General features: G+C 29.3%; 1 long non-coding RNA gene across 1 annotated transcript; it reads right to left on the minus strand.

Annotated features, from left to right (window-relative positions):
* Window positions 1-63: 63 nt before the first annotated feature.
* On the minus strand, window positions 64-1,510 carry LOC136998183 (uncharacterized). Its single transcript, XR_010888823.1, has 2 exons — window positions 1,397-1,510; window positions 64-1,338 (listed from the first exon to the last, which is right to left on the minus strand). It is a non-coding gene; the product is annotated as an uncharacterized lncRNA (long non-coding RNA).
* Between the last annotated feature and the right edge of the window lie 19,944 nt (window positions 1,511-21,454).

Here is a 21,454-nt window from a genome sequence, read left to right on the forward strand (position 1 = left end):
TCGAAATCAATTATTTGTAACATCATTCTAACGTAATGTAAATTTAACAATGTGACACGCTCATAAGTGCAATAAGGGATTCTTTATTGGCAATGAATAATTTGAGAAATATCCAATCATGTGATACGTTGTACAATACAATTATAAATATATATACAAGTATAACTATAGAGAAAGCAACACTTTGTTTAAGTAATATACATATATATTTAAGTAGTATATTCTAAATTTCACGAGATTTAAAGTTTACGTAGTCGATCTTCTTATGGAAGAAGAATCTACTAATTAATTCGATAGCAACATGTAATGCATTGGCTGTAGCTGTAACGGCGCGTCCGACGAAGAAGGAAAGCAGGTACCAATGACGAAAATCGATTCAGATGCTTAATTAATTCTGAGCATTGATTTATCATTATATTTTTTTCAAATCCCTGTCAACTAACAAATATTTATTTTTTTCTTTATGCAATTACTAACTATTAAGTTATTTGGATTTTGGATGGAATTTTTCATGTCGATAATTCGACGTATTTCTTCTCGTATAAATTTACTATATGCTAACAAAAAATGGATTTATTGCTTAAAATAGAAAGTAACGACGATAATTTAATGGATCCTAGATTTTATACTGAACAAATACTAAACATTTCTAAATTGAATTACTTTTGTTTTGCAATTTTATTTTTTCTTAGATCCTTGCCCACACATGTCGAGAAGCTTTCGGTAATTATTCTTCGATTGAATTGTTTTCCGGCAGACAATAATGCTGGCGGCAATAATAATTTTGCCCATCTTTCTCGTGTCACCACGTTCCATCTGGAAAGTATGGTTCAATTTTTAAGTCGAGCATTTCCTGGCGTGGTGCATAGGAAAAAAACAGACTGTAATTAGCAGATATTTCTTCTTCACGTAGGCAGTGTATGGTACAGGCTCTCCACGGTTCCTCGACGACATGGGAAGCCTGCTTTCCTGGCTCATTTAACGGTTCGTACTTGAAATATTCTTTGCCCTGTCTTTTTATTTTTAGGCTAAGTTCAGTACATTTTAGAGCAGTATATTCGGCAATCGTAAAGCGTTCTTCAGTGCAAAAGCTGGAGTCATTACACAGAACCACGTCGTAATATGGCCCATCACAACTAGCCGTTTTGTAAATACCATGTTTGCAAAAACGTCGTTTGATTACCACGCCTTTAGATTTCGTCAAGCAATTGCTTTTACAAGAGTCTTCTTTCCATTCACTCCAATTATCGTCTTCACAATACGAAAAAATGTATGGTGGTGTGATAACGGCCATGCATTCTCCGCCGCGACATTCCTTTCCGAGTGCACAATTAGTTCCTGAAAAAAATTTAGTTCAAAATTTTAATTAAAGTTTCTAATTACAAAAAAGACATACCATCCAACGCAGGTCCCGCGAAGAAATTCCTATTTCTGTCAGGCGTTTCGCATTGTAAGACTTGATATACATCATGCAACGCGACTACGTTTGCATCTTTGTCGCGTAAAAATAATTCACATTGTGCTTTGGCAGTCCATTCCCTTCCAGGTAAATCGTGATAACGTGAACGGTCCAGTACATATGGATCATCGGTCTCTTCTCGTCTCGTGTGATTAAAAAGACACGGTTTTTCTTTCCACAGATTTTTTGTAATGTTACGACTACATGCGGACCATGTTACTTGTCCCCGTAGATATTGCCAATCTGACATTATGTATTTGCCATTCGGACACGTCGAATCGATAGAGCCATTATCGTGTTCCATTCCTAATCTTTTGAACAATTAAATTATTACGTTTGAAAATATGCCTTATCTGCAATATTTTTAATACTTTGTTGTTACTCAAAAGTTTTACACTTTAAAAAACTAAATCTCTTAAAAACTTTGAGCAGTTTTATCTTTCAATTGCACAAATATAAAAATTCTTCTAATAAATATCATATACCTAATTGTATAAAAAAAGTATACATACACTTACAGATGACCGATCTCATGAGCAGCAATACGAGACGTCGCAAAACCCGAGACTGCGTAAGGACCGGTAGAACCGATTTCTACTAAGGCGCACGATGAATTCTGTGTACACGAGGAATTAAAGAAAGAACTTCCTACAACACCATAATGTTTTTGTTCCTTTTCTGACTCATATAGATTTATTCCGGTCAGGTAAAGGCCAATGTCCCACTGAAGCGAATCAATCCCGTATTCAGAATACAAAAAATTCACGTAATCGCAAAATGAATTGATCATCTTTTTATGGTCACCGTCGAAAGCAGACAAATTTGACAGCTGTTTATCCATTATTACCAACTTTACCAATGAAATATCAACAGGAGCACCGAAACTTGAATGATGCAACAAAGCTTGAATTTGGTTCACGTATGCTAATATCATATTGCGTAACTTATCCTCATCATTGTCCAGAATAGGCATGTACATATGATATGCTGCTTCGACGAAAAAAACGGCCAGTTCTATAGTTAAATTTTGTCGAGCATTGCGTACGTGACGTCGCTTCAGTTTAAACATGTCCCGGTGGTAAAGTTTTGAATCAGCAAAATATTGCAGTGATCTTTTGATAACATAAGGTTTGCCAAATGAAAGATTTGATTGTCCTCTAAAATCGTCGATTAAGCACATAGGCGTAAACTCGTTCCGCAAGGGCCGAATCTCTATTGTGTTGTTTTCCATAAAAACAAGTATTTCCTAATTTTAAGAAGATATATTTTTTTTACATGTTATATTTGTATTTAAAACGAAAAGTAATGCAGTATACAAGTAAAAACATAAAAATTTTAAAACAGTTTGTTTTTTTTGTAATATTACTGACCAATCCATGTTCATGACAAAAGTTGATGGCCGCAGAGCTGATATGATCTTCATGATAATAATATAGCAATGACTTGATACGTTTAATTCCAACAATTTTTCTGTAACGTTTTTAACATTATATTTCCATCCTTCGAACGCAGGCGGTACAACTCTATCACTTCCATGCAGATTCAGTTGAATCAATCGTCCAAAAACTTTTAGTGTTATAGATATCTGTAAAATAGATAACAATTAAGAAAAAAATTTTAAAATTCTTAAATAACGACGATCGAGTAATAAATGGAATAATAACTGCAAAACGTACGTACCTCCTTTACTCCTGTCGGACTTAATGTTGGCAGTAATATTGTTTCCATATCTCGCGTGAGATGTGCGTAAGTTTTATTTAATAAGATTATTATCACAAATTTCGATATAAAGAACATGTTATTTTATAAGTTTTTCAGTTTCAAGCAATTAATTAAATAATTTACACACACGCATTTGCACTGTCGAGTTCGTTATATCTGATATGATGGCGTATGAAACACAAACTGGCGTATGAGGAATATCCTTTGTGTCATGTGACATTTATAACACATTCTCTCTTTGCTACATGTATATGTATAAATATTTATGTTTTAAAATCCATATTTATGTTTTAAAAGTTTAGATGTAGTATTTACGATAACGGTATAAGATCTAAGTTTATAAAATGTAATTTATCACTAATATGTATAATATGTAACATTGATCGGAAACGTAAAAGTTTAATTTTCAATAATTTAATTTCAAAATGTGGATAATTATTGTTGGTATATAAAATTGCCGTTTATGCATATTCGTAATGTCTTGTAAGTTACGTTAAAATTTGGGATTAATGGAAATTAAACGAAGAAAAGAAACAATTAAATAAAATTATATATATTGCGATAGAGATTATTAAAAATGAATATTTTTATACATTTATTCTGTCTAATAAAATTTGTTGGTAAAAAATATTAAGAGTTAAAAAATATTTATTGAGTAGTAATATTGAGTTTCCAAATATATCGAAATCAATCACTTGTAACATCATTCTAACGTAATGCAAATCAGGCGATGTGACACACTCATAAGTGCAATAAAAGCAATAATTTTTATTTGCAATAAATTATTTGAGAAATATCCAATCATGTGATACGTAATTCAATACAATATCTATAAATATAGAGAAACCAATATTTTGTATAAGTAATATATATATATATATTTTAATAGTTTGTTATAAAATTCATGAGGTTTGAACATTAAGTAATCGATATTCTTATGACAGAGGAACTTACTTATTACTTCGGCAGCACAATTTCTAATGCGCTTGGTTGCATTAACCGTAGCTGTAACGGCGCACTTGATGAGGAATAAAACACAGGTACTAATGACGAATATAGATACAGATGCTGAATTAATTCGGAACACTTATTTAAAATTATATTCTTTTTTATAAATATATCAATTTATAACTATTAATTTGTTTTCCTTCTGCCATCATAATAATGTAATTGATATAATTTATTTTTTATGTCGATAATGATACGTATTTTTTTATAAATTTGTGTTTTATAATAAAAAATAAATTTATTACGTAAAATAAAACGTAACATCGCTTGTTCAACGGGCTCTAGGATTGACGCTTAACAAATTGTAAATGATTTCAAATTGATTTATGCGTGTTTGCAATTTCATTTTTTCTTAAATCTTATGCCACACATATCAAGAAGCTCTCGACAATTATTCTTAGATTGAGTAGTTTTCCGGCTGGCAATAATGCTGACGACAGTAATAATTCTGGTCATCCTTGTATCTTTCTCATTACAGTTAACCTCCGAAATTACTCCCTCTATCTTGATGAGATACAATTATTTCTTACAACTACCCTTTGTTGTTTTCTACAGAATGCCGAGTGTATTCGTGTGATACCAAAAACTATATAGTCTTTGTTCTTATGTAAGTCGGGACGCATCGGGAATGTACATCGATTACATCGCGTATTTTGAAAGGTTTATTTCGATCGAAATTCATTGCGCGACCAGCAGTGTTCACGTAAAACGATATTTTGTATTTTGTAACATTTATTTATTTTACGTGAGTATTTATCTTTAATTTTTACTCGTATATTTATTTATTTGTACTACAATATGGAATTGAAAAGCGCTCAAAAAGCTTTAAAACACAGAATTTTTATCAAGTAAAATTAATTTTTATATTAGATCACGCTGACAAATCTACAAACAAAATTTAAAAAATACGACACGAAATACGATAGAAGGCGAAAAATAAAATAGTAAATTATTTAACGAAATTAAAATTCTGAATGCAAAAAGAATATCTTGTAATGTGCAAAATATTATATATCATATTAGGAATTTCTTTTACTCACGGCAAGGGAAGGTTTGGTGGGGTTGTTTACATACGCTCTGTAGCCTATGTGCTCTATGTCCTCTCTCCCTCACTTCCACGCTTTCTCTCTCTCGCACGCGTATCGGCACGCACATTCCTTTTCCCTACTCCTAAATCACACTTGAATCCTTCGACACGACCAGTGATGCCAATTCGAGCTCGCTGGTACCATGGGTACCGTAGAAGAGGGGATACCCACACAAGCGAAATCGCTGACGTCACATGTCCGTGTTGCTCGGCGAGCACACGGTGCGTATCCCCTCCACTACGGTACCCATGGTACCAGCGAGCTCGAATTGGCATCACTGGACACGACCTTATACGAATGAATCTTTGCCTATGAATTGTTACTATTCGCACGGCCGGACTTGAGCGAGGCAGACCGTTCGCGTATCGGCGCGTTATTCCCCCCCCCCTTAACTACCACCAATTCTTATTACTTTTCACAGTCTTTCACCTTCCTCCCCCTTTCTACCATTACCTGTTGCGTACATGGCAGCGTGTCGAACGCGTATTCCGTGCAATGAGCGATATTCGAGTTTAAATTTCATTCTAATATGACAAAATACGCGTCGGGAGTGTCGGCTAAAATATCGTATGATTATTGTAACATTGTTCCGCTGTAATTTCGCAGTAATATAAAACGCGGAGTGCCGTTTAAAGTGACGTGCGCTTTTCATATTCGCGTCGCGATCGCGTGTAAATACTTTATAGACCACTGAGAGGAGGAGGAGTTATAGACTTTTACCGAGAGTTATAGCGAATCTATAGATGAACGCATTTTTACTGTATGACAAATATTGGGACACGATTTTTTTTGACTTTAGGCTTGGCTCGGGGGAGGGAAAGGTCGGTTTCAATCATAAAATCTCCACTACGGCAGGGCAATCTTCGGTTCTACGTGCAGCGCGCTAGTTGTACAGATAGCCGGACTGTCGAAGGTAGTCCAGGACGGCTACCGGAGTTAGTCAAACGCTACCGATTGCTTTTCAGATGTCTTGTATCTAGTCGGTTGATTGGATGACTAATCACCTCATCTTCTTCGAGCTTATCTTTGCCTTCTGTTTTGAGAGAATCGTGCCCCAATTGGTAAATGTGGTCGTCTAAAACGCGGACGGAATTCGCGCGTAACGTCACAGCTTGGACAATTCGGTTCGATTCGTTTGTGATGTCGGGAGTGCCGTTTTAAGTATCGCGCGATTTTCGTATTCAGGTACGCATGCGAGCAATGCATGCGCCGCGAACGCGTGAGATTCAATGTGAGTGCTTCGATGGACCACTGAGAGGAGGAGGAGGCTCAGGAGAAGCATCGGGCGCCGGCGGAGCAACTTTACGGTAAGCAATAATTCATTTATTCGTTGAAAATATTGTACATTAAAATATTTGAAAGACAAAATATTTACATTAGTTAATTTTTATCATTATTAGAATTTATTCGCATATTTTTTTACTTTTTATTTAAATAATTAAACTTTTTTAATAATTCTTTTATTACATATTTGCTTAGAAAACGAATTAAAAGTTCAATGTACTCAATATTTTTTATGATTTTACAAATATTTTATATTGTGAACGCTGCTATAATTTTGATTTATTTCGTGTTTTACAGATCAACTATGCAGATCAACAGAACGACAACTCCGCTGCTGCGCATCGATCGGTGAGTTAATTTAATTTGTCTTCTATTATTAAGATAATGGATCGAATAATAGTGTGAAGATATATAGACGCGAGACACTTTGCAGGTCGTATAATTTTTATTGTCTTATAGTAATTATATCAAAATTTTATTCTCTCGTATTTTTTAAAAGTATTTGGAGTTGTGCGTGCATTTGTTTTTAAAAGAACGAAGTACTTATTTTTTTAGTTAATTTATATTAAATTTAATTATGTGTTACCAATATTATTATATATATCTAGAAAAGATACATGTTATATTAGATTATAATTATAAAAATTATTAAAAAATATGTAACCTGCAAAATGCGTTGTACATTAAAAAGAAACAAAGTGTTTCTAATTTTGATTTTGATTAAGCCCGAAGTTGAAACAACTTTCATCAGCCTAATAACCCTTTGAATCCATATATATTAAATATTAATCATATAATATTAAAAATATAATCATACACCAGAATACTTTGAATAAAATTATGAAAAGTACACTATTTCTTCGATTCATTATCTTAAAATGGATAAGCTAGGACTTAGATGCGTTAATGAATATTTAATCCTGGAATATTTCCTAAATGTATTTCATGATTGACAGATCAGAACATAATATATTGAATTATTCAGAGAGTTTGTAGAATTTTTTTATGACAGAATTGAAAACAATTTTTATATGTTTATATATCTTTATTTAATAATGTATGCACGAGTTCTTTAAGATGGCCAAAAGTTGTCGAATATAATGGTGCATATATTACAGACAAAGATGACCCTAAACATATAAAAATTGTTTTCAATTTTTTTATAAAAATTATATCAAATTTTCTAAATAACCCAATATATTTTTATTCTGAATAATGTACTTATGTTTGTTTATATATTTATTTATATTTTTTTATATGAGAAAAAATAGAAAAAAAAAAATATTTAAAAAAAAGATTATACATAAAATTAAAGAAAAAAACTTGTTAAACATGGAAAAAAAGTATTTGATGCCGCAGTAAATTTTATATAAGCTATCGTAGCAAAATTTCTTACAGTTAATTATTATTTGAACAGCAAAGAGATTTGTTATAGATAATAATTTTATTTACCGAAATTAGTTTTGTTAAATCTGCAAATTATATTGCTAATATATGTATAATAAAAAATTTATTTTTATCTTATTGTCAAAATTTGTATTAGTAACGACAATTTCATTGCAACAGTAAAATAAATTTATTAAAAATAACTTATTTTGTTGTAACAGCAAATTTTAACTTGTTTCTCATTTTAAAATTTGTCGATTTTTTCGAACGAAACAGATTTGTTGCATATCGAATAATCTGTAAAAGTAGTTACAATAGCGAAATTTTATTGCTAACATATTTAACATGCAATAGCAACGATTATTTTATTGCAATAGCAAAATTCTTTTTTTCTGTGTAAATGTGTACTTTTTTTCTTCCTTCCTTACGGTAAGTGGTTTATCTTTTTATATATTTCCAGGGTTAAATATATAAATTGGCGTTGAAAAGCAAAAATGAGAAAATTTTTAAATACATACATATGTACGTATCACAAATATAAATTAAAAATGAAAAAAAGAATTCTTTTACACAAACGTAAATATACTGATAAATTATGGTATATTTGAAACAATTTATCAATTAAAAAAAAGGAGCACATTTTTTATTAAGAATTTTGAAATATATTTATTCTTGTATTCTTGCTATACGCCAATTTCTTCGTAATCTTTTCTAGCCTACCCATGCATCCGTGGTCCTATGGCTTAACAGAACTAGAACTATCAAAGCGGTTAAAATAACCGATTTATTTTTTTAGAACAATTACTTAAATTTATAATGCTGTATTTCCTGAGATTTTTTCTGTGACTTGTTGCATTGTGTTAAATGATCAAATTGATTAATTTACTTTTTCTCTTTATCACTTTTTATTAAAAAAAGAAAAAAGAAATAGAAATTGGTATATGTTAATCGTCGGTAGTTCTAGTGTTGTTGATCCCATAGTTGAGCATGGACTTTCGAAATTCGTGGTCCCATCGATGATGGTCGAGCACAGATCTCGAAACAACGTTGATACGATCGATCATTGAACAATGGTCGACTATCAACATAAATTTTGAACGCAACTAGCGGAAACTGAGCTGAGCTCTGCGCTAGCGTCCTGCGAAAAACTCCCTCTCGAATTTTAGATGCAAATAGCGGTAACTGAGCTGAGCTCTGCGCTAAGCATCTTGCGAAAAATTCCTAAATGATTCTGCGATAAACTCCCAAACGATTCCGCGAAGAATTCAATCTTATTAAACTTTGTCGGTTTATAGTTTCTTACGAACTCCTAGGTATAGAATTTTTTTATAGATAAGTTTTTGTGTTAGGTAGAATTTCTATTAGGTAGGATTTTCCATTAGAATTTTCAGATAGTTTGGATTTAAAAAATTTTTATCACTTCTTTTTTTTAATTTTTTGCTGTCGATATAGTTTGGAACTTCTGCTTTGGCAGTTAGTTTGCAGTTTATTGATAACAAAGATAATGACATAACTTTGGGTGGGCAAACAGCAAGATTTTTTCCGCGAGAGCGGATGTTCCTTGCATATAAGAATTTAAAAACTTTTTATTATTTCTATATTTTTTTTTATTTTTTGCTGTCGATAAACTTTGGAACTTCTGCTTTGGCAGTTAGATTGCAGTTTATTGACAAAGATAATGACTGTGGGTAGGTAAAGATTCTCAGCAAGATTCTCTTTTGTGAGAGTGGAAGAAGTTTCTTGCATATAAAAAACATTATCTTAAAAGATTTTTTTCAAATTTTATTTGTTAAATTGTTGTTAAAAGAAAATGTAATAAGATAAATGTCTCAATGGCTAGACATATTTCAATCTCCAACTATAAAAAAAATAATTTTTTAAATAGTTATAAATATAATGGCCAGAACTGGTACATATAAATATCTTATATTTCTTTGCTAATATTTAATTTTAATAATTGTCGTTCATTAATTACAATTTTAGTTTTATTTGTTAGATAAACTTCAATCTTTATTAACAATTTGCCATCTGTTTTTACATAAATTTGCATAACAAAGAAAGGATTGAGGAACATTAAACTGGAAAATATAAAACACGTTGGTAAAAATTTTTCAAAATTTTTTTACTAAAGAAACATATTTTAGTAACGAACACACACGGACAAATCAGTGGTCGAACTAAACCATACAAGATTAGGTACTTTTCTATTTTTTCTTTGCCTCTAGAAGGTTACAATGCTTTGGTTTTGAATATATTATAGGATATTTATGTGAAGATATAATTAGTGTTTCTTTTTTTCGGCTTGTTAAGCACTGAATTATTTTATGTCAAGCGGCTCGAAGTTTCCGTTGTTCGCTTATGGTTATTGTCGGTCGCACAATCGCGCAATCAATCGAAAGCGTGCGCCTGTTTGCATTTCATTTTTAATTGTTATATAATAATTCGCTATTAGTGTCCATCCATCTGCCAGGATGCGTCTCGATTGCGATTGCGCGATTCTCGAACGGCCTATATTTGTTGCTTCGTCGCAGACGGTAACATATGTATTGCTATGCTTATGCGCGTTTCCATATTCCACACGTTCTCCATTTTTATAAATATATATTAAAGAATTTTTATTAACCAGTAAATTTTTAAATTAGCCCCATTTGTTTTTTAAAGGCTTTATTGCGTAATAACTTTCGCTGTTCTTTTAAAATATATACATGGCGTCTGGCAATAATCGCCCCACCGGTCATATACAGGTAGAGGAGGTCAAATTGAGTAGAAAAGTCCTTTACCATTTTTTGATTTTTGTAATAAGTACTAAGTAATTAACGAAAAAAGATTGGTGAATCCGTGCAAGTAAAGCGCGCGCAGCGAGAAGGACATCCCACTGCTATGCGATCACTAGGCGCGCGATGAAGCGTTGGGAAGAGCGCTCTACAAATGACAATGGCAACATACGAGCGGCGCGTAACGCTAGATCCTTGTGTCCTAGTGATATATAAACGGATAGAGAAACGACACTGTTGTCGCAGATTGATACGGCGCGGATTAAAAACGTTATATTTAGTTGAAATAATTTGTTGCTCGTATGTTTTTGGTACCAAATTAATCTACAGACTCTGTACTATCGAAATATATAAGAAATTGAATTTGTTGCTCGTTTTAAAGTATCGAGAAGCGACACTGTCGTCGCGGATTGATACGGCGCGGATTAAAAACGTTATAATTAGGTGAAATAATTTGTTGCTCGTATGTGTTTGGTACCAAATTAATTTACAGACTCTGTACTATCGAAATATATAAGAAATTGAATTTGTTGCTCGTTTTAAAGTATCGAGAAGTGACATTTTGTCGTCGCGGATTGATACGGCGCGGATTAAGAACGTTATAATTAGTTGAAATAATTTGTTCTTCGTATGTTTCTGGTCTCAAATTAATTTACAGACTTTGTACTATCGAAATATATAAGAAATTGAATTTGTTGCTCGTTTTAAAGTATCGAGAAACGACACTGTCGTCGCGGATTGATACGGCGCGGATTAAAAACGTTATAATTAGTTGAAATAATTTGTTCTTCGTATGTTTCTGATCTCAAATTAATTTATGAACAATATACAATTCAAAAAAATAAGAAACTGAATTTGTTGCTTGTTTTAAAGTATCGAGAAGCGACACTTTGTCGTCGCGGATTGATACGGCGCGGATTAAAAACGTTATAATTAGTTGAAATAATTTGTTCTTCGTATGTTTCTGGTCTCAAATTAATTTACAGACTTTGTACTATCGAAATATATAAGAAATTGAATTTGTGGCTCATTTTAAAGTATCGAGATGCGACACTGTCGTCGCGGATTGATATGGCGCGGATTAAAAACGTTATAATTAGTTAAAATAATTTGTTGCTCGTATGTTTTTGGTACCAAATTAATCTACAGACTTTGTACTATCGAAATATATAAGAAATTGAATTTGTGGCTCGTTTTAAAGTATCGAGATGCGACACTGTCGTCGCGGATTGATATGGCGCGGATTAAAAACGTTATAATTAGTTGAAATAATTTGTTGCTCGTATGTGTTTGGTACCAAATTAATCTACAGACTTTGTACTATCGAAATATATAAGAAATTGAATTTGTTGCTCGTTTTAAAGTATCGAGAAACGACACTGTCGTCGCGGATTGATACGGCGCGGATTAAAAACGTTATAATTAGTTGAAATAATTTGTTGCTCGTATGTTTTTGGTACCAAATTAATCTACAGACTCTGTACTATCGAAATATATAAGAAATTGAATTTGTTGCTCGTTTTAAAGTATCGAGAAGCGAGACTGTCGTCGCGTATTGATACGGCGCGGATTAAAATCGTTATAATTAGTTGAAATAATTTGTTCTTTGTATGTTTCTGGTCTCAAATTAATTTACAGACTTTGTACTATCGAAATATATAAGAAATTGAATTTGTTGCTCGTTTTAAAATTTCGAGAAGCGACATTTTGTCGTCGCGGACTGGTACGGCGCGGATTAATAACGTTATAATTAATTAAAAAAATTTTTTGCTCGTATGTTTTTGGTACCAAATTAATCTACAGACGCTGTACTATCGAAGTATATAAGAAATTGAATTTGTTGCTCGTCTTAAAGTATCGAGAAGCGACACTGTCGTCGCGAATTGATACGGCGCGGATTAAAAACGTTATAATTAGTTGAAATAATTTGTTGCTCGTATGTGTTTGGTACCAAATTAATTTACAGACTCTGTACTATCGAATTATATTAGAAATTTAATTTGTTGCTCGTTTTAAAGTATCGAGAAGCGACACTGTCGTCGCGGATTGATATGGCGCGGATTAAAAACGCTATAATTAGTTGAAATAATTTGTTGCTCGTATGTTTTTGGTACCAAATTAATCTACAGACTCTGTACTATCGAAATATATAAGAAACTGAATTTGTTGCTCGTCTTAAAGTATCGAGAAGCGACACTTTGTCGTCGCGGATTGATACGGCGCGGATTAAAAACGTTATAATTAGTTGAAATAATTTGTTGCTCGTATGTTTTTGGTCTCAAGTTAATCTACGAACAATATACTAATCAAAAAAATAAGAAACTGAATTTGTTGCTCTTTTTAAAGTATCGAGAAGCGACACTTTGTCGTCGCGAATTGATACGGCGCGGACTAAAAACGTTATAATTAGTTCAAAAATTTGTTGCTCGTATGTGTTTGGTACCAAATTAATTTACAGACTCTGTACTATCGAAATATATAAGAAATTGAATTTGTTGCTCCTTTTAAAGTATCGAGAAGCGACACTGTCGTCGCGGATTGATATGGCGCGGATTAAAAACGTTATAATTAGTTGAAATAATTTGTTGCTCGTATGTTTTTGGTACCAAATTAATCTACAGACTCTGTACTATCGAAATATATAAGAAACTGAATTTGATGTTCGTTTTAAAGTATCGAGAAGCGACACTGTCGTCGCGGATTGATACGGCGCGGATTAAAAACGTAATAATTTGTTGAAATAATTTGTTCTTCGTATGTTTCTGGTCTCAAATTAATTTATGAACAATATACTATTCAAAAAAATAAGAAACTGAATTTGTTGCTCGTTTTAAAGTATTGAGAAGCGACATTTTGTCGTCGCGGACTGGTACGGCGCGAATTAATAACGTTATAATTAGTTAAAAAAATTTGTTGCTCGTATGTTTTTGGTACCAAATTTATCTACAGACTTTGTACTATCGAAATATATAAAAAATTGAATTTGTTGCTCGTTTTAAAGTATCGAGAAGCGAGACTGTCGTCGCGTATTGATACGGCGCGGATTAAAATCGTTATAATTAGTTGAAATAATTTGTTCTTTGTATGTTTCTGGTCTCAAATTAATTTACAGACTTTGTACTATCGAAATATATAAGAAATTGAATTTGTTGCTCGTTTTAAAGTATCGAGATGCGACACTGTCGTCGCGGATTGATATGGCGCGGATTAAAAACGTTATAATTAGTTGAAATAATTTGTTGCTCGTATGTTTTTGGTACCAAATTAATCTACAGACTCTGTACTATCGAAATATATAAGAAATTGAATTTGTTGCTTGTTTTAAAGTATCGAGAAGCGACACTGTCGTCACGGATTGATACGGCGCGGATTAAAAACGTTATAATTAGTTGAAATAATTTGTTGCTTGTATGTGTTTGGTACCAAATTAATTTACAGACTCTGTACTATCGAAATATATAAGAAATTGAATTTGTTGCTCGTTTTAAAGTATCGAGAAGCGACACTGTCGTCGCGGATTGATACGGCGCGGATTAAAAACGTTATAATTAGTTGAAATAATTTGTTGCTCATATGTTTTTGGTACCAAATTAATTTTCAGACTCTGTACTATCGAAATATATAAGAAATTGAATTTGTTGCTCCTTTTAAAGTATCGAGAAGCGACACTGTCGTCGCGGATTGATATGGCGCGGATTAAAAACGTTATAATTAGTTGAAATAATTTGTTGCTCGTATGTTTTTGGTACCAAATTAATCTACAGACTCTGTACTATTGAAATATATAAGAAATTGAATTTGTTGCTCGTTTTAAAGTATCGAGAAGCGATACTTTGTCGTTGCGGACCGGTACGGCGCGGATTAAAAACGCTATAATTAGTTGAAATAATTTGTTGCTCGTATGTGTTTGGTACTAAATTAATTTACAGACTTTGTACTATCGAAATATATAAGAAATTGAATTTGTTGCTCGTTTTAAAGTATCGAGGAGCAACACTGTCGTCGCGGATTGATATGGCGCGGATTAAAAACGTTATAATTAGTTGAAATAATTTGTTGCTCGTATGTTTTTGGTACCAAATTAATCTACAGACTCTGTACTATTGAAATATATAAGAAATTGAATTTGTTGCTCGTTTTAAAGTATCGAGAAGCGATACTTTGTCGTTGCGGACCGGTACGGCGCGGATTAAAAACGCTATAATTAGTTGAAATAATTTGTTCTTCGTATGTTTCTGGTCTCAAGTTAATCTACGAACAATATACTATTCAAAAAAATAAGAAACTGAATTTGTTGCTCGTCTTAAAGTATCGAGAAGCGACACTTTGTCGTCGCGGATTGATACGGCGCGGATTAAAAACGTTATAATTAGTTGAAATAATTTGTTGCTCGTATGTTTCTGGTGTCAAATTATTCTACAGACTCTGTACTATTGAAATATATAAGAATCTGAATTTGTTGCTCGTTTTGAAGTATCGAGAAGCGACACTTTGTCGTTGCGGACCGGTACGGCGCTGATTAAAAACGCTATAATTAGTTGAAATAATTTGTTGCTCGTATGTTTCTGGTATCAAATTAATTTATGAACAATATACTATTCAAAAAAATAAGAAACTGAATTTGTTGCTCGTTTTAAAGTATTGAGAAGCGACACTTTGTCGTCGCGGATTGATACGGCGCGGATTAAAAACGCTATAATTAGTTGAAATAATTTGTTGCTTGTATGTTTCTGGTCTCAAGTTAATCTCTAATTGGTTTTATTACATTGATAATAATAAAAATAAAGATATTATTATGAAAATAATAAATAGAACTGGTTATTTTTCAATTACAACAAATATATTTAATACTTACATAGACGAAAATATATTAAATTCCAAAATACTTCCTCTTAATACTTGCAATGACAAAGTTAACGAGTCTGTAACTTATTTTTAGTAGTATAAATGTCTTCTGATATTAAAAGAGTATTATTCGATTATATTTCTTCAGATAACGAGTATATTACAAAAAAAGATTTAATGAAATTCTATAAGATATTTGAAAATGTACAATTAAAAGATAAACAATTAAAAGATATAATTGTAAAATATGACATTAATAAAGATAATAAAATAAGTTTCGATGAATTTAAAAATGGAATTAAAGAATTTGATTCATCTAAAAGCTCTCAAGAATTATTTTACGATAATGTGTCTAATAAAGAAAAGGATGATTTAGATTATGATAAGATAAAGACGATTTATAAAACGTATCTTCCACATAATGATTTAGTATCTATAGATAAAGAATTATCGATATTAAAATGTTTATTTGTTAGTAATAATGATGATAAAGTATCAAAGAGTGAATTTATTAATGTTTTATCTGAAATATTAAAAAAGTAATTACTATTTTTTTTCTGAAAAAATTTCAGATAATATTGTAAAATTGTCCTTTTGACTTTGTTTTTTATTACACTCATTGAAAATATATTCGTGAATTGTATTGAATTTAACTCTTTTAAATGTATTAACTATAAAAAAAAAAAAAAAATCGATATTTATCAATTCGTATATACAATCAATTATCATAATACAATAAAATTTTCTAGATATATCGAGTGTTTTGATATCTGGTATTGGAGTTAGTGGATCTGTATATCTTGAATATGAAATATTTTTGCAATTGTAATCACCCAATGTTCTTGAAATCAAAAAAGTACTTAATATGTTTTTGATTTCGCTTATCATACTTGGATGTACGAATATTTTATTTCCTAATGGTATTTTCCCAGAATGGCCATTACATCCAGTATTTTTTGTAAGTTGACATGTATCACATTATACATTATTAACTTCTCCCAATCTTCTATCCTTGATAGTACCTATTTCAGATGATTGATTTCATATTTATGAACACAAACGAACTAAAGATAAATATTAAATAATTTTCTAAATGTTATCTATTATACCATAATTACGTAACCACCATCGTAACACAGTTTACACATTTTATGCTTACATTTTATATAATCTGATATTTTAAATTTATATTTTTTTGTATTTTTTACGTTATTGCAAATAGTGTTGTAATGTAATACTTTATTATCTTTTGAATACATTGTAATATCTATAAAAGTTGATATTATTAAACTGTGTTTTTTACAATATTCTACAAATAGTTTAAAAATATTGGTTCTAAATTTTCTTGTAACTTTTTCAAGTACAATATTGTCACTAGATAATGTTGTATAAGATCCGTAATCGTTTATTTCATAAATTACAGAATTATTGCTATTAATTCCAAGAAGAGTTCTGTGTTCTAGAAATTGTTGGTATATTTTATTCATGTTTTATTAAAATTATTATAAATTTTCATTAAATTTAATTTCTGTACACGAGATTGAAATATCTGCTTTTTGTAAAACAAGATGATGTATAATATGAATCAAAAATTATTGAAACTTTTAGAGATTTAAAGTACTTATCTATAATTTCGTATGATTGAATTATCATTTCAAAACAATATTTTCCTTTTTTATCTTTATTAAACGAATATTTTGTTCCTAAAAAATATAAAGAATTTATAGATGCTAATTTCATCATATTTTTATTGTAATAATGGTAAATGAATATTTTATTTTTATTTTTTATAAACTTGTCAAATGTTAAAATTCTAGGACCTTTATCTGAAATTTCTACTATATAGTCGTTGTCACTATTATATTTATCTTTCAAAGTTTCTAATTTATCCATTAATTTTTTTATATCTATAATATTATATATGTTATCTAAATATTTGATGTGTTCAGGTACATATATTTCGTCTTTTGGCTTTAGAAGGTTAATTTTTTTATATTCTAAATATAATTTTATATTATTGTATAATGTATTAATTTCTTTATGTATATCGTGTCCGAAATATATTGCTCCGTGTTTTATCGGAGAAGGAGTAATGATAAAAGTTTTGCTGTAATGATTGCTTGTTAGTAAAACGGATCCCGGTTCCAAATATTTTTTTATGGTATCGATATTTATTTTTTTATACGTCAATGGTAAAATTTAATTTTAAAAATTATTTATTGAGGTATTATTTCAGAATAATTGGAAGCTGAGTTTTATTTAATATTATATATATTATTTATTTTTTTGCTTTTATTGATTTTTTTTTTAATTTTTTTTTTTTGATTATTTTATAGATTTAAATATTTTAATATAAATTTTATAATATATTATATGAATAATTAAATAATCAAAAATTCTTATTAAATAATTATTTATATAATATATTATTGAATTTATATTAAAAGATTTAAATCTATAAAATAATCAAAAAAAATAAATCAATAAAAGCAAAAAAATAAATAATATATATAATATTAAATAAAACTCTGCTCTTAATTATTCTGGAATAATACCCCATTAAATAATTTTTAAAAATGTCCGAATCAGTTTTACCTCAAAAAAAAAAAAAATAATATACAATTAATTTTCATTAACAAAAAAATTCAATGAAAACTTTCATTAAAATTATAAATGAAAAAATTTTTGATAATTTTTTTTTATTCAAACACATAAATATTTTTCGAATATTAATTTTAGGGTTAATATTAATTCTCAGTTAAATTTTAACTACAATAAAGATATATGCTGGTACTGTAACAGGAAAATAGAGAAATATATTTGGGATAGAAAAAGGTATGGATTTTTCTGCTCTATAATGTGCAGTGAAGTGTTTTTTGGAAATATATGGACTATGTTTAATTATGTAGATAAAGTTGATATAAATTTGGTTCCCATAAATATTATAGAAAATAAAGATGATATCTTCAGACTTATAGATGACACAAAAGATTTTTCTAAATTCAAAGGATATTTCTATGAAAATAATAATAATTATTATTTTCACTTAAAAGCATTTAAAGATTTTAATATTTTATACGATAAATTAATTAAAATAGTATTGATATATAATAATAAAAGGTGTTTATTATGCAATAGTGAAATAGAAAACAATCATAAAATTCTAAAATGTGATAATCTATTTATAAGTTTTTGTTCGGTGATTTGTAAAGGCTCGTATTTAAAATTGTTAGAACGATATATATATATAGATGAACAAATTAATATTTACATACCACCAATAATATTTTTTAAAGACAGCAGTGAAATTATCAACATAATAAAAAATGTTTCTGACACGTATATATATGGAGGGTTGGATTGTATAACGTCAGATAATAAAATAAAAATAACAATATTGACAAAAAGGTAAAAATTACTGATAGTCTGTGCTATTTTCAATTTTATATAAAGAGTTGGTTATCATTTTTGGTTTATAATTGGTATATTTTATTTTGTCTACCTCAGTTACGTTATTAAAATAATTATTAGTTATAGTATAAATAAACATATTCCACAAATCTTCTTTTTCGTCTTTTACAGTTGGCTTTAAAGTATTATTTAACCCATAAAGCTTAAATATATTACTTAATATTAGGTTATAGCTTATCGAATCAAGCTTATTTTTTGAATATAGGAAATTAATAAAAGACAAAAATAATATCTTTATATTGTTTTTCATATCAGTTGGTATATATATTTTCTTCTCGTTATTTTCTAACTTATTTAAAATATTATATACCATCTTGTAATCTTATAACTTGTTGGAATTTTTCTTTAATATACTACATATCAATGATTGATTTATAAATTTTTTTTCTATATTGTTTTTTTCTATAGAATCATATATTATCTCCATAATATCTTCAATATTATATTGTTTTGAAATATCTTTCATAACATTGTTAAAATAGATTTTTTTATTGTTGAAAGTTTTACTTTTGCTAGATTTTTTAGTTGTACTTGAAAACAGAACATTACATTCTTTACAGAGATAACCATTATTGACATTAATACACGAGTATGATAAACATTTATGGCACTTATATGTTTCCATTTATTAATCAATTCTAATTTTAAACAAATATTATAAATAAATGGAGGGTATTTTTTTAAATAATATAAACAAGGAAATATTAGAAATATATAGTGATATTATTAATAACAAAAAAGATATAAAAAATAGCTCGTTAAAAAGTATACTTGGAAGTTTTTCAAAAAAATATCATAAAAAATCAGATGACAACAAGAAATTAAGTAACTTTATAGTTAATAAAATAAATTATAATGGAAAGTTTAATTTTATCGAAATATCTAAAAGAATAAAAATACTATTGTATCATAATATTATTCCACAAGAAATAAAAAATAAAAACATAAGAGATGTATTATTATCTGAAAAAATTTTAAGTTTTAGTGATATATCAGATATTAAATTGGATTGTGTTAAGGTTTTACTATCTAATATTATTCAAAATATATTAAGATTTTTCATAATAAAAACTATAGAAGGAGAAATTGAAATTAATAAATTATTTGTAAAATTTGATTCAAGAAAGATAAATGACTCTTTAGGATGTTACATAGATATGTATTACGGGATAGAATATCTTATAATTACAGAAGTATTAACAAAATTATTAAGTTTGTATTTTATGTCTAAAACACTTGAAAAAGGAGGAAGTAGAATGATAGTTGAGAGAACGACTGTAGATAATTTAAATAAGTTATACGAGCTTATATCAAGAAATGATGTAAGATACAGAAACGATTTCAAAAATATCTTCATACGCATATCAAATAGTATAACTGACGAATTTCAAGGAGGAAGTAAAAGTATTCACGATATTATTAATAAGATAAAGAATAAAACAATTTCAAAAGAAGAATTACTTCAAGACCCAGAATTATGCGGTGCTATCAATGTTTCTTTAGGAGAGATAAAAATTCCTAAATTAGAACCTTATAATGTTGATAAAGAAAAATTTGTAACTAAAAATGGAAACGATATTCTAAACGTGGTATTTGGAAACAAAGCGTCTGAAAATATACAGAAGATATTTAATGATAAATATAATATGTCTGCTAACGATATTGTTAACAATCTTAAAAATTATAAAGATAATATAAATAATTCATCGCCTGTAAAAAACAACTCAAATAATAATCAAAATTTCGAGAATTCATTTAATTTTACTGAGAAAGACATAGATATATTATATACATTGAATTTAATAGATGCTTTAAAAAGTATAGGTACTGGAATCACTCCTTTATCAGAATTGTATGAGTTAGATAAAAATCAATTAGATAAAAATATAACAGTAAACTTTTATACTCCAGTTTCGAAAGCAACAATAGATGGAACTCCTATAGAAAAAGAATAATTATGGTTGTCTTAACTCGTCGTTAGATTCGTCTTTTGTCTTATTATCATCTTTATTTTTTTTTTCATCTTTATTTTTAGAATCTTGATTAGCTTTACATGTTTCGTCTTGAGTGAGAAAGTAGAATGCAGACATATATATACACCATATACACAACGGAAGGAATAAAATCATTATAATCCAATGTATTTTAATCATATATATTGAAAATAATAGGAATAGAATTGTTGATATTATAGAAAGAGATCCTGGTATTGTTAATGAATTAAATTGTAACATTAGAGGTTGGGATATCCATATCAATAAAAATCCTACTGGAAGTAAGCTTAATATTATACTGTCCCAAAATTTACTAATATTGAAAAGAGGATCGTTAATTCTTGTAAAATGTTTTCCTTGAGGAAGTTTTAAGTTATCGTTTCCTAGGTAATGATTGGCTATATATATGATTCCCATTCCAGC

Source organism: Linepithema humile, chromosome 2 (assembly GCF_040581485.1).
Source record: "Linepithema humile isolate Giens D197 chromosome 2, Lhum_UNIL_v1.0, whole genome shotgun sequence".
Taxonomy (NCBI): domain Eukaryota; kingdom Metazoa; phylum Arthropoda; class Insecta; order Hymenoptera; family Formicidae; genus Linepithema; species Linepithema humile.